The sequence below is a fragment of the Galleria mellonella genome, unplaced genomic scaffold (genome assembly GCF_026898425.1).
Source record: "Galleria mellonella isolate WM207_F2 unplaced genomic scaffold, CSIRO_AGI_GalMel_v1 utg28, whole genome shotgun sequence".
Lineage (NCBI taxonomy): Eukaryota > Metazoa > Arthropoda > Insecta > Lepidoptera > Pyralidae > Galleria > Galleria mellonella.
Genome location: NW_026442064.1, coordinates 1312119 through 1325863, shown reverse-complemented (window position 1 = coordinate 1325863; position 13745 = coordinate 1312119).

Here is a 13745-nt window from a genome sequence, read left to right as displayed (position 1 = left end):
ACAAACTTTTCATTTAAATAATATCATTAATTAGATACAATCGCTCCTTAAGAAAAATAATATAAATTATACATGTTACATACGTATAACAAAACAACATAATAATGAAGATTATACAATTATATAATAACATTACTATTTTATTTTGAATTTAGAATAAAAAGAAAAACATATAAAAAACAAAATGAACGTAGCAATGTTTGTGCAAAGGACCTAACTCAACATATGTCGCAGTTTCAAATCTTAAGCTACGACACTGATTTTCAGTCAGGCCCTAAATACATAACTCACGGACACATGTGTGCAAGAGATATTATGTATATTTTTTTGGCTTTTGGTGATGTTTTAAGAGGGACGCTGCTGCTCATCCTCGTCCACATTAAATTCCTTTAGTCACCTCTTACGACACACACGAGAAAGGATGTGGTGGCCTATTCTATGCTGGAACTGCACGCCTATATATAGCAATATATTTATATTGCTATAAAATTCCTGGATACCAATACCTAATAAAAAAAAAACTAGTCTTCAGGAATGATATGGAATGATCATCAGGTGGGCCGTCAGCTTGTTTGCCATTCTAAGTTGTATAAAAAAAATACAATTTGCGTCCATCTGGTGTACATTTTAAGTTGTATAAAAAAATGGCAAAATGTATGTGATGATAGATAAAAAAAAGACTATGATGTTTGATAAGTATTATTTACAATTGTCTCAAATCGAAATAATTAAAAACGAAGTATTGTAATCGATATACAATCGAGGGAAAACATCATGTAACACGCACAGAAAAAAAAAATATTTATTGAATTAATTTTATTGGCCAAAAGAAAATATGGCACAAAAGGCGGACTTCATGCTAGTAGCATTCTCTATCAGTCAACCTTTGGGACGAACAGTGACACACGAACGCGGTATTTTATTATTGGGATAGGTAAAAATATTATCACTAAATAATGTATATTTAATAAGTATACCATAAAAAATATAAAATTTTAAATATATGTAATATACATATATAAATATAAAGTTAAATAAAATAAAATATATAATATAAATATACAAAATATAAAAGGATAATGACTAGCTACTAAAGTTTTAATGAATTCATGAGGGACTTGTTTTTATTTCTAAGAAAAAACTAACAACAATATATAGAAATTTATTTAATTTCATTGTTTAGTTCGAAACTACATATATATATATATATATATATATATATATATATATATATATATATATATATAAGCCATTACTAGCAATATACGCTGTCAGGTCGACATCCACATAGTCTTCTCTGAAAACCATCGTGCTGAATTCCAAATGTATTCATCAGGATGGGCTAACTGGCCTGCCTTTTTATTCCCACTTAACATCCCATACTGGTGCCTCGCCAGCGTATACCGTTAGCACAGGCGGGCTTATAAATCCATTATCATCCATTTAAAATCTAGTCTTGGAGTTATAGACAGCAGATTGACATGAAATTATATTTGGTATATTTGTATATTTTTATAAGAATTGTTAACATTACTAATTTAGTGCTTAATTCAATCAACGTATACACTTTTTAAGTTTCTAAATCCTGCATATCTAATTATGGCGAAATATATGGACTTATAAACATATATATCCTTAGCATGTTTCTTGTACATTCAATTATACCAAGTTCAGATAAAGGAAGGCACTATCACTGCAATGATCTCTTCAGTTATCACACTTAAATTTCTACCATCAATTAGCTGTGATTCGAACGGTAAAATACGACAATGTAATTAAAAGATACGAATATAATTACAGTTAAACTGATCGTTTAAGTACTATTCATAGTATACTGCAGTTTCATCCTCGAGATCACTCTATTACTAGTTAGTAAGCAAGCAGCAGGCGAGTCAACGATGATAATGATTATGTACAATAAAACTGCTTTCTCTCTGCAAACGTCTGTTTGTAAATATGAATAAAATGCAAAAGCAATCAACACTGCACCGCCGGCTGGCCTTGCCAAGTTGGGTGGGTGGAATTAATGAGTTCGCACCAAACAGGTAGGTTAGCGACTCATTTGGTTTCTCTCCTGCCTCTTAATATTTTTATTTTATGTATTTACTTGTATTTAACAGCGATTCCCATTCGTGTTTCTACCGTGAAACAGTTGTGTTTGCATGGCTGTGTTTCGGTTTGAAGGGTGGGATATGGTAGTGAATTTACAGGGTATAGAAGAATAATACCTGAGTCCTCATAAATAGCAAGGCATGGGGGGTATTATGGGCGAAACAGTGTACTCTGTTTTGTCCATAGGGTCATGTCTATAGACGACGATTACCACTTTCCATCAGGTGGGCCGTCAGCTTGTTTGCTATTCAAAGTTGCATAAAAAACTAAAAAAAGAACCATCCACGTGACCTAGACTCCATTAAAAAAAATTAATTATGTACTTCTCAATCTTAAATACAACATGTATATTAAATTGGTTTGCTAACGAATTTTTTCACTATTAAGCAGGAAACGTGTTAGTTCAAACAGTGTCCTGGAGACAACTGCCAATAAAATGGACTGTTCCATCCTAAAATATTGGGTGGGATAGGTTATCAATGCAAGAGCGTTATGACCGTTCATTTGTGAAAAAAAGTGGCGTGAATTTACTAGGTACAGAGGAATAACACCTGAGTCCTCGGGAATGGCAATGCATGGGGGGTATTATGGGCGAAACAGTATACTCTGTTATGACCATGGTACAGCTCATGTCTATAGGCGACGGTTACCACTTTCCATCAGGTGGGCCGTCAGCTTGTTTGCCATTCCAAGTTATTTAATTAATAAATTATTACTAACAAAATGGGCCTTATGTTGTCTGAACAAATAAATATTATTATTTATTATTCTTATTAAATTTCATGATGATTGGTTCAGTCGTTAAGGATGCCAAGAGATAAACAAACAGACAAATTCACTTTGTTATTAGAAAGAATTACTAGCTGTTACTCACAACCCATTAATTTCCGTTCATAACAGATCCGAAAGCACGTTAGTTCATAGATTAAAATAGTTTCAAAGATTTTGTAATAAAAAAATGGTTTTTAGCTTTTATATCTACATCGCTTTTATTAAAAATTACCAATTTTATGTAGACTAAACAGATAAACTACAAATATACAAATAGAGGCAAATTTTATACAAAATTTTGTTGCTAGATACAAAAAAATTGTCTTCGTTGATGTAACTAACTACTATACGTTTTAATTGGTCTGTTTTGGAATCCCGCAATGAGGAGGAGGGCGTTGACATTCGCGACACAGTTTTATACTTCTGCGGAGGGAGACTTTGTACAAAAGTCGATTGCTTGGGTACCTCTGTCCCATTCGTGTTTCAACCGTAAAGCAGCTGTGTTTGCATGGCTGTGTTTCGATTTGAAGGGTGGGATATGGCGTGAATTTACAGGGTACAGAGGAATAACACCTGAATCCCTAGGAATGGCAACGCATGGGGGTATCATGGGCGAAACAGTATACTCTGTTATGTCTATGGTACTACTCGTGTGTATAGGCGACGGTTATTACTTTCCATCAGGTGGGCCGTCAGCTTGTTTGCTATTCTAAGTTGCATAAAAAAAAGTCATCGTTTTTCAATAATATTGTAACAAATATTTTTGTTCCAAATAAATATATATCATTATTAAACAATTCATCAGTACTATGGGTACCTCTGTCCCACTCGTTTCCACCGCCAAGCAGTTATACTTGAACAATTGTTTCAGTTTGAAGAAGAGATACAGCAGTTAGAGGATAGAGCGACATAACATAAATAGTTCTCAAGAAAGAGAAACTGTCGCCTGTAGATATGGGTAGGGCTATATCGATCATGGGGGGCACCATGAACAACTAATACTACCTACATCTACAGACGACGGTTACCACTTTCCATAACTCCAGCTTGTTTCCCATCGTGTTTAATCAACAAAAAAATATCTACTCCATAGAGATTTACATCGATCGAATCACATTTGATATTCCAACAGCTGGAATATTCATTCCACCACAATGTGCACTTGGCGCAATGCCATTAATGCCATGCGGACGCGGATCTGGAAGAGTAACAGGAATGTACCTCAATAGTTTTTGTCGAGTGTTATATATCAACAGTACTAGAAATAGAACATCATGTTTGGAACTGTATTTAGCAAACGCACTGATGTTCTAAAGTAGATCCGTTGTACGCACAGAAAATAACTAAAAATAACTAAAAAAAATTAAATTGTATTCGATAATTTCTTTTTTTTTTTTTTATACAAATTAGAATGGCAAACAAGCTGACGGCCCACCTGATGGAAATCTTTAACTGTCACCTATAGACATGAGCATTGCCATGGATATAACAGAGTACACTGTTTCGCCCATGATACCCCCCATGCGTTGCCACTCCTGAGGACTCAGATGTTATTCCTTAGTACCCTGTAAATTCACGCCATATCCCACCCTTCTATGAGACAAAGGTACCCAAATTAAAGGTAAATTGACTTCCATTTGATACTTTTCCTGCATTTAGATTACTCTCTGATTATTTTCTCTCTCACTACATTGAGTTGGCTGGAAGAGATCTCTTTTAGAGATAAACCGACCCTTGCTAACTACTTAACTAATCGCTGTATTTTTCAAGTATAATAAAAAATACATATATATATATAGTATTTAATATGAAGAAGGACATAAGCTAACATTTATCCACGATAATATTATATATGCAGGTCACACGAACAAGGGCGCGTTTACAACAAGTGTAAATATAAAATTTAAGAAGCCCACCCGTTCTTGGACCAGCCAGCTGAGTGTTTCAACTGAAATAGGTCACAATCGCCCAGCTCGGTCGCATAGCTGGCTGTAACAAGTGCGTTGGCCCACCAACCGACCGACCCGGGTTAATTATAACGAAACGCGTTGTCAACCTACATCAATCAGCGATCAGTGATAGTCATTAGTCAGGCCAATTGAATCAACCGACAAGCAAGACGGATTATTAGTAGCGGAGACTAGTAAACCAATGACTGGGAATATATGGTACATCAGGCTCCACAAGGTTTCTCCAGGAAACCATTGTGGTTAACCATTGTTTTAATTCACCACGTTGAGCCAACTGACTTACTTCTTCTTTAATACAATATATTAAAACCGTAACATTACAGATGAATTAAGTATGTGTTTTTTCCCCGTCCAAATCTTTAGTATTTTTTAAATTAATTGTAATTTTCTAAAGTGGCAAATACTCAGATGTTGATGGTAAACGGTTAGTAGCCTGTAAATAAATCACGCAATATTTACCCTTTTTTTAAAGAGCCCTTCTATCTCTTTGAAACAATAAGGTACATTCCAAATTAAAGGTAAAAACCACGCTTGACCATCCATTTGATACTTTCGATGGCGAACTGCATTTAGATAAGACTACTCTCTGATTATTCTGTCTCTCTCAACGATTCTACATTGAAACGTTGATTAGGAATTATGATCGATCTCTTTACTTTCTCAGTTTAGAGAATTTTTTCGGTTGGTAAACATGTACTCGATTGACCATTACCAGCGGCTGAGCTGACTTAACCTCATTTTCAAAACCTCCTTGCTTATTATACTTCTCGCCCTATTATACTTGCTTGCTTAATAGCGGACCAATTAAAACTTGTTCATGAATAGGCGAACTATAATAAAAAATATTTATAATCATCATCTTCCTATATATATATATAGTATTTTATAATAAAATAAATATATCATAAACATAGTCGTCATAGCCACTTGTCAACATTATCACATTTTTCCATCAAGATAATTAAATTATATATGCTTTCGAACTGGCTCACAAACATTACAGCGACGTTTTCTTACAATTTTCGGGATCGCGTTTACATATTATTTTCATATTTTCTTTGTAAATATATATAATATTAAAATAGAAACGCTAGTTGTTCTACTTATTTACCCGAACAACTTCTTCATCACCATCCCAATTAATAATATTTAGAGTCGACGTAACTGTTTTTGTCCATATGTTGGAAGGAGACTTTGTACAAAAGTCGTTTGCTTGGGTACCTCTATCCCATTTGTGTTTCAACCGTAAAGCAGTTGTGTTTCGGTTTGAAGGATGGGATATACCGTGAATTTACAGGGTACAGAGGAATAACACCTGAGTCCTCAGAATGGCAACGCATGGGGGGTATCATGGGCGAAACAGTATACTCTGTTATGTCCATGGTACTGCTCATGTCTATAGGCGACGGTTACCACTTTCCATCAGGTAGGCCGTTAGCTTGTTTGCCATTCTAAGTTATAAAAAAAAATACGAAACGTCTTTCGTTTTACGACCGGCGTTTGTCATAATAGAAACTACATCAATAAGCGAAAAAAATATATACATTTTCGTTTGAAATGGATAAACAAAAAGTTAGTCAGACAGTCCATATTGAATCAAATTAAAAATCAAGAACGTTTTGATTATTAGTAGCATTTGGAGACTTTTTTTTAATAATAATTTCAACAATGATCATTAAATTCTGGAATATATGTAAATGTACATCCCAGAAGGATTACTATATTTATTTAAATTCTTTATGCAAGGTTTTTATCTCCAGGAATTTACCATTGGTTTGGTTAACCATATTTTTATATTCATCAATTTTGGATCTAATCGTTGATCAATTTTCTCTGCTGATAAGTCTGCCCTTTACATGGCTCGAATAGTCAATAATATTGGGGTAGGCCCAGACGACCTTGTGCGAACCGCTCAGTGCTAAGTACAATATGTTTATATAGTAATATTTATAATATAAACCGATAACAAAATTATTACTTTAAATATGAATTAAGTCTGTGTTTTTTTAGTACGGCCACACTCCAAATCTTTAGTATTTTTGTTTCAATTAATGTGTTTGCATGGCTGTGTTTCTAAAGTATGGCGTGAATTTACTGGGTACAGAGGAATAACACCTGAGTCCAAATGGCAACGCATATATCATGGGCGAAACATTATACTCTGTTATGTCCATGGTGGTAAACGACGGTTACCACTTTCCATCAGGTGGAGCTTGTTTGCTTCTAAGTGTATGAAAAAAAATAAATAAAAAAACCGACTTCAATTGTGATAAAACAGTTATTTTGATATAAAAACTAAACTACTGAGCCGTTTCGGATATTATTTCTATAGGACTGATCTGTAAGTATATCCTTTCAGATAAAAAAAAAAAGAATTTTCCATCTCCAGTTTAGAACTGACCGAGTTAAGTGGTAACAACAATAAAAAAAACGCAACTCCTTATTTTTTAAGTCGTTTGAAAACCGATTAAGTTGTACTCAGTATATCGTATTTTATTTTAATTACATACAATGCTGACATATGAGTGCATACAATATTTCTTAAAACCACATGTTTAATATATTTTAATATCGAAAGAGTTTATGCTGCACTTTACAAAACTACGCAAAATCTTTTACAATAGTAATCAGTATTCTGATTTGTCCTTACTACGACTTTATTGTATTTATAAAAACAAATAGGTATATAGATTAATTTAAACTATGCAAAATAGTTTGACTTCGAATCGAACTTAAATAAATTACTGTTTTGAGAGGTCTAAATTATTATAAAAAATATAACAACAACCAAATATTTTATTGTTGAGTTGTTAATTTTTTTACATTTATACATATATAGTATAACAGACAGACAGATGACAGTAACAGTTTAGAGAGGACTATAGCTATTGTGTTAAATAATAAATAATCTTTATTTACTACTCACAAGGAATATTTTACAAAATATGCTGTCCTTCATCAATTTTGTTTTAGATGGTACACACATAATTGGTCAATATGCGACAGAAATCTAAATTTATCAATATTTGTTTTTACAAAATTAGCACACTCATAAATATACAAACAAGGCACTGTCAATAATTTTAATTGTTTAAAATGTCATGTGTCCCGTCTTACAAATGGCCCGTATGCAACGTTTTTGATATTTCAAAACGATATCTTTCTTAGTAGAGTTTCCCCAAAACAGTATACAATATATTATTATAATAAATGCTCTTTACTACATATTGTTACTATATATGATAAGATAGATAGATATATAATTTATTTACATTACTTACAGAACACAAATAACACCAAATATAGATAAATACGCAAAAATATAAATAGAAGAATACATATACAAAAAAAAAGAAAAATATATAAAAGAAGTAACATAATTTAATGAATTGAATGAGTGTGCCACAACAACTCAAAATGATCACAATTCAGTTTATTGCTTTGCTCTCAAAAGAGCAAAACTCTGATATTCTGTTGTGGTCAAAAAAGTGACAGATTGACATACGATGTGGTGGTGGTACGAAGGGCTAAAGCTTACCTTTTATAACTATATTTCCATGTAGAAATATTTCTATATCTCATCTCATTTTGTTCACAATAAAATATAAAACTTACTTATATAATAAAACTGTAAAAGACAGTGTCTGTGTATACGTAAAATAAAAAAAAAGTGAGGACTATTAATAAGATCAATAGATGTCAAAACAAAATTTTTTTAGAAATTTTATCTGTTTGCATGTTTGTTTCGGCATCACGCAAAAATTATTGCTCCAAATTGGATAAAGTTTTAACAGTTACATTCCTGATGATATAACTTAAAATCTGGTGTTTGTTTTATAATGAAAATGCCAACTATAAGTAGGGTGTTTAATTGGTTTTCTCACTTCTGAACTCCACATTTACGAATTAGCAGGCAAGTTAATAAATTTAAAAAAAAAAAAAAAAAAAAACAAGTCTCTATTTATAATCATCATCTCTCCTGTGGAGCCGAGGATCTGCTTCATCCCAGCAGAAGTGGTCGAACATCTAGGCGGCCAACGCGCACTCCGGCGGTGTCAATATTCATTTTATCCATTATTATTAATCATAGTGTTAAAAAATTATTAAGAAATCCTAAATTATTAGTTGGTAGAAAATTTACTCTTCGACAACTCTCCGAATACATTCGAACCAACATTTCCACTTTGGGTGTTGCTGGAAGAAAACTCTATCAGAGTTAAGCTCGACTTTGTACTTTTGTTTACCTCTGTCATATTTTTTATAACTAATATGTACAATAAAGTATAAATAAAATAAAAACATTTCTCTGCTATCCAGGCCGACTAGACCTGTCAACATTATTGTAACATACTTATTTTTGATTTATTTGGTAGCAACATACAACGTCAGATCCCTGGAAACTATCGTTATTAATTCTTGTTGATTTATTCACGATGGGCTAACTGACCTACATTTTGACCTATCATCTCTCATTGGTGCTCCGCTAGCGTATACCGATAGCACAAGCGTAGTTATTGTTCCATTATCATCCCATAAAGAAACCATACTTGTGATTTGGACTAACTACCGCTACCCACATCAAGATTTGAACCCAAATGTCTCTGCTATCCATGCTGACTAGACCTGGATATGGGTTTAAATCCAATATCGGTAAACCTTTCAACCACTTTTTTTATATCACAGAAAGGTGACATAAAAACATACAGTTTGTTTGATAGTTTTTAGTCTATGGACACATATATTATTTTCTGAAGAAACCTAATATTTTTTTGAAAAACCCCATTTGTAAATGCCTTTCCACAGAATATAATATAGCGATAGAAACTTAAGACCATGAGGGTTCAAAAGTAAATTTAGTTGTGTGTTTACTAATTTATAACAAGATGCTATTTATTGTGTTTTCACTTTATTCCGAACAACTAATTAGTAACTATCATCACCTTCCTCATTTATAGAGGATGTACCAATTAATAACGAAGTATCGTTAAGTAAAGTTAATAAGTCTTTTATGGGAATGGGCATTCAATGTTATAATAAGATACCGAAGGGTGTTTTAGATCTACCTTTTAATAAATTTAAAACTGTTATTGAACAAAAGCTATAACACCTTAAACAATTACACAAATGATAAACGAATGACCATGTAATTTTAAATGTAGTATATTTAAATAAATGTGCATAAAATTAGCATAGATTTAAAAGAGTAACTGTTGAGTTTCTTGCGGATTCCTCTCATCAGACATTCATCAGACATCAAACATTCTGAACCCTACAATAGATTCATAAAAAAATACGATTTAAACTTTTAAAATTAAGCAAATGTATGCCCAGTTTATATATAAATATAAGTACATGTAAATAAATAGTAATTTACAAATTATTAAACTGTTAAAGAACAACAAACCAGAGTTTTAGTAACGTAAACCGGTTCTTAATGAGAACACCACACACAAATAAAGACACAAGTTTATTGCAGTGGTCGACTGGAGCATTCAATACGGAGAACGATTGTATTTGAGGCTACATCAAAAATTAAGAGGAACTTTTGCAATTCGACTGCAGTCTTACTCGATATATTTTATGCCTTTGAAGACATTTCAATTTGATATTTAAATTCACGGGACTTAACGCGACATTACCAGAGGGCGACTGTACAATAGTCAATTGTTTGGGTAGCTCTGTTCCATTTGTGTTTCTACCGTGAAGCAGTTGTGTTTGCATGGCTGTGTTTCGGTTTGAAGGGTGGTATATGGCGTGAATTTACTGGGTACAAAGGAATAACATCTGAGTCCTCAGGAATGGCAACGCATGAGGGGTATCATGGGCGAAATAGTATACTCTGTTATGTCCATGGTACTGCTCATGGGCCGTTAGCTTGTTTGCCATTCTAAGTTGTATAAAAAAAAAAGTCTCGCTGAAATCAACTTTGTAGACCTTGATAGACGATAAGTATGTGTGTAATCACTATGATTTATTGATTTTACGTATCTAAACATGTATACATGTGGAAAATCATGTATACTTTTTTTAATAACTAGTTTTTACCTGCGGCTTTGCTCGTAATTCAAGCAAAGTCCATTTAAATGGGGTAGAATGTAGTATATTTTCTCTGTCCAATGCAGTGCGTGTATTCCAAATGTCATGATTAAATGTAACCAATGTCACGATAAAATGTACAAAGTCTCCCTCTGGTAACTTATTTATTTCTTTATATATTTTAAATTTTGTACCCGAATTCCATTTATTCCTGGTGCCTTTCTTATATTAAATTTATCTATAATTTTTCTACAGCTCTCGAGGAAACCTTTTCAAATATAAAAGAGGCATAAAAAATAGATTCGTACAATAGTATCATATCCGCTTTTAAAGTTATTTAATCTCGTGATAATTGTTTTAAATAATTATGTAAATGCATACTGAACTATGGCGGTCATCGTACATTTAAATATATATTAATATTAAATAGAATATATTATTTGTTTTGATTTGTTTATTTGAACAGTCTTGTTTATAATATGGTTTATTTATTTATTTAAATTGTGATACATAATAATTGGTAAAACAAGATAAGTCAATCAACCCCATATATCGAGGTATACAAATTTGCAATTATATAAGAAAAAACAAATTATATAAAAAAAAATCAACAATGTCACATTTATAGTAAAAAATTATAATATTATCGAAATTTATTACATTTATCTTCAAGGAAATCGTTTGTGCAAATATGTTGATAAGTGTTAACTTAGTAATATTTAATAGCCTTCGTGGAATGTTGAATACACTGTGACGTCCTAAGCACCCCTAATGCATTGCTATATCTGGTCTTCTAGATAAATAACAAACGAATCCATTGATGGCGACCATAAGGTGGAATGAGATAATCAAGCTGACGGCCCACCTGATGAATATGTTATGTTGTTTCCTTTCAGAAAAAAAAAATATCCAAGTTAGTTAACAACTAACAGAGTTATGAGGTAAAACATAAAAATAAAAACATAAAATTGAATTGGGAACCTTCCGTTTGAAGTCGCTTGAAAGTAATCCAAAGTAGCTATTCCAATACAATTTTTTTTTGTTTTTATTTATTCATTAGTACAAATATGTGTACATGGCGGACTTAATGCTAAAAGCATTCTCTCTCAGTCAACCATAGGGAAGTGTTAGAATACTCAAATGCGGTACTACTAATTATTGATATACATACATACTAAAATTACATATATAAACGAATAAATATATATGAATAACAAATATACATACATATATATAATATATACTATATTATACACGAATTTGGGAATAATATAAAGCACTTACTGCTCGGATAAAGATAAAAAGTGAACGTGAACGCTTTTTTTGAAAGACGGTTTAGTCGGTAGTCTCTTAATGGCTGTTTTATTAATTAATTATTAATTAATATTCATTAAAAATTACCTGTTTTTATTAAATAATCACTTATACCGGATTTTTTTTTAATTACTGATAGGTCCCGCGATTGATCAGGATCTCACCTGGTGGAAAGCGATGATGCGGTCTAAGATGGAGCTCGCGGTACCACGAATCGTGGCCTAGTGTACCGTGCACTGGTTGATGCTACACTAAGTCATGGGTTGAGTATACGTTCGTGCATTTAGTACTTAAATTGACATTTTACTATCATATTCGCAAACACGACTCTTAAAACTGCTCACTGATAAACAAACAAAGAGAAATTGTAACAAAAAATATAATATGTTTTTGTTCTACGAACAACAACGACATCTGTTGTATTGCGGTAAGACCAGTTATTTTGTTTTAAAAACTAAACTACCGAATCGAATTTGATAAGACCAATCTAGAAGTCCCTTTCAGATAAAAAAAAAAGAATTTTTCAAATCGATTTATAGCTGACGAAGTTATAAGATAACAAGCATAAAAAATATACTCGAATCAAGAATCTTCTTTCTTTGAAAGTCGACTGAAAAATATTATACCAGAGGGAGACTTTGTACAAAAGTCGATTGCTTGAGTACCTCTGTCCCATTCGTGTTTCTACCGTGAAGCAGTTGTATTTACATGGCTGTGTTTCGGTTTGAAGGGTGGGATATGGCGTGAATTTACTGGGTACAGAGGAATAACACCCGAGTCCTCAGGAATGGCAACGCATGAGGGGTATCATGGGCTAAACAGTATACTCTGTTATGTCCATGATACTGCTCATGTCTAAAGGCGACGGTTACCACTTTCCATCAGGTGGACCGTCAGCTTATTTGCCATTCTAAGTTGAATAAAAAAAAAATTACAATGCAACAATTTGGTTAATAAAAATTCAATAATAAATGCCATTTGTAATAGTATTAAAAAAATAAGACCAAAAAGTAATGTAAACTCGTATTAATTTTTATGAAAAAATATATTTTTAAAAACGGAATGCGTTTTATTTTTTTTTCTTCATAAAAACGTCTGGCCCTTGATACTATGAATATACATCTCTATACCTACAATGTATTATATACAATATATTATTTAGAGCATACAACTGATGATGCTCAGAATATGTAACAATTTAAATTTAGAACTAAATTGTAACAGTATACAGATATTTATAAACAATTTTTTTTAGATAATATCTAAAGGCTTTGTTGAATATATTTGATTGTTTATACAAGTATGTATACTTAAGTATGTATATGCCTGTATGAATGTATAGATAACATAAAATAATAAAATATATATTACAGTAAATTCGAATATAATAATTTTTAAAACGTACTGGCCAGTTCGCAATGCGATTTCAGTTGAGAAGAGAGGGCAAAAACTCAGCTTTTACTCTATTTATGTACATGTGTATAAATACTCATGAGTATTTATAGATTAAATATTAATTAGTATTTAATTTTAAACTACATC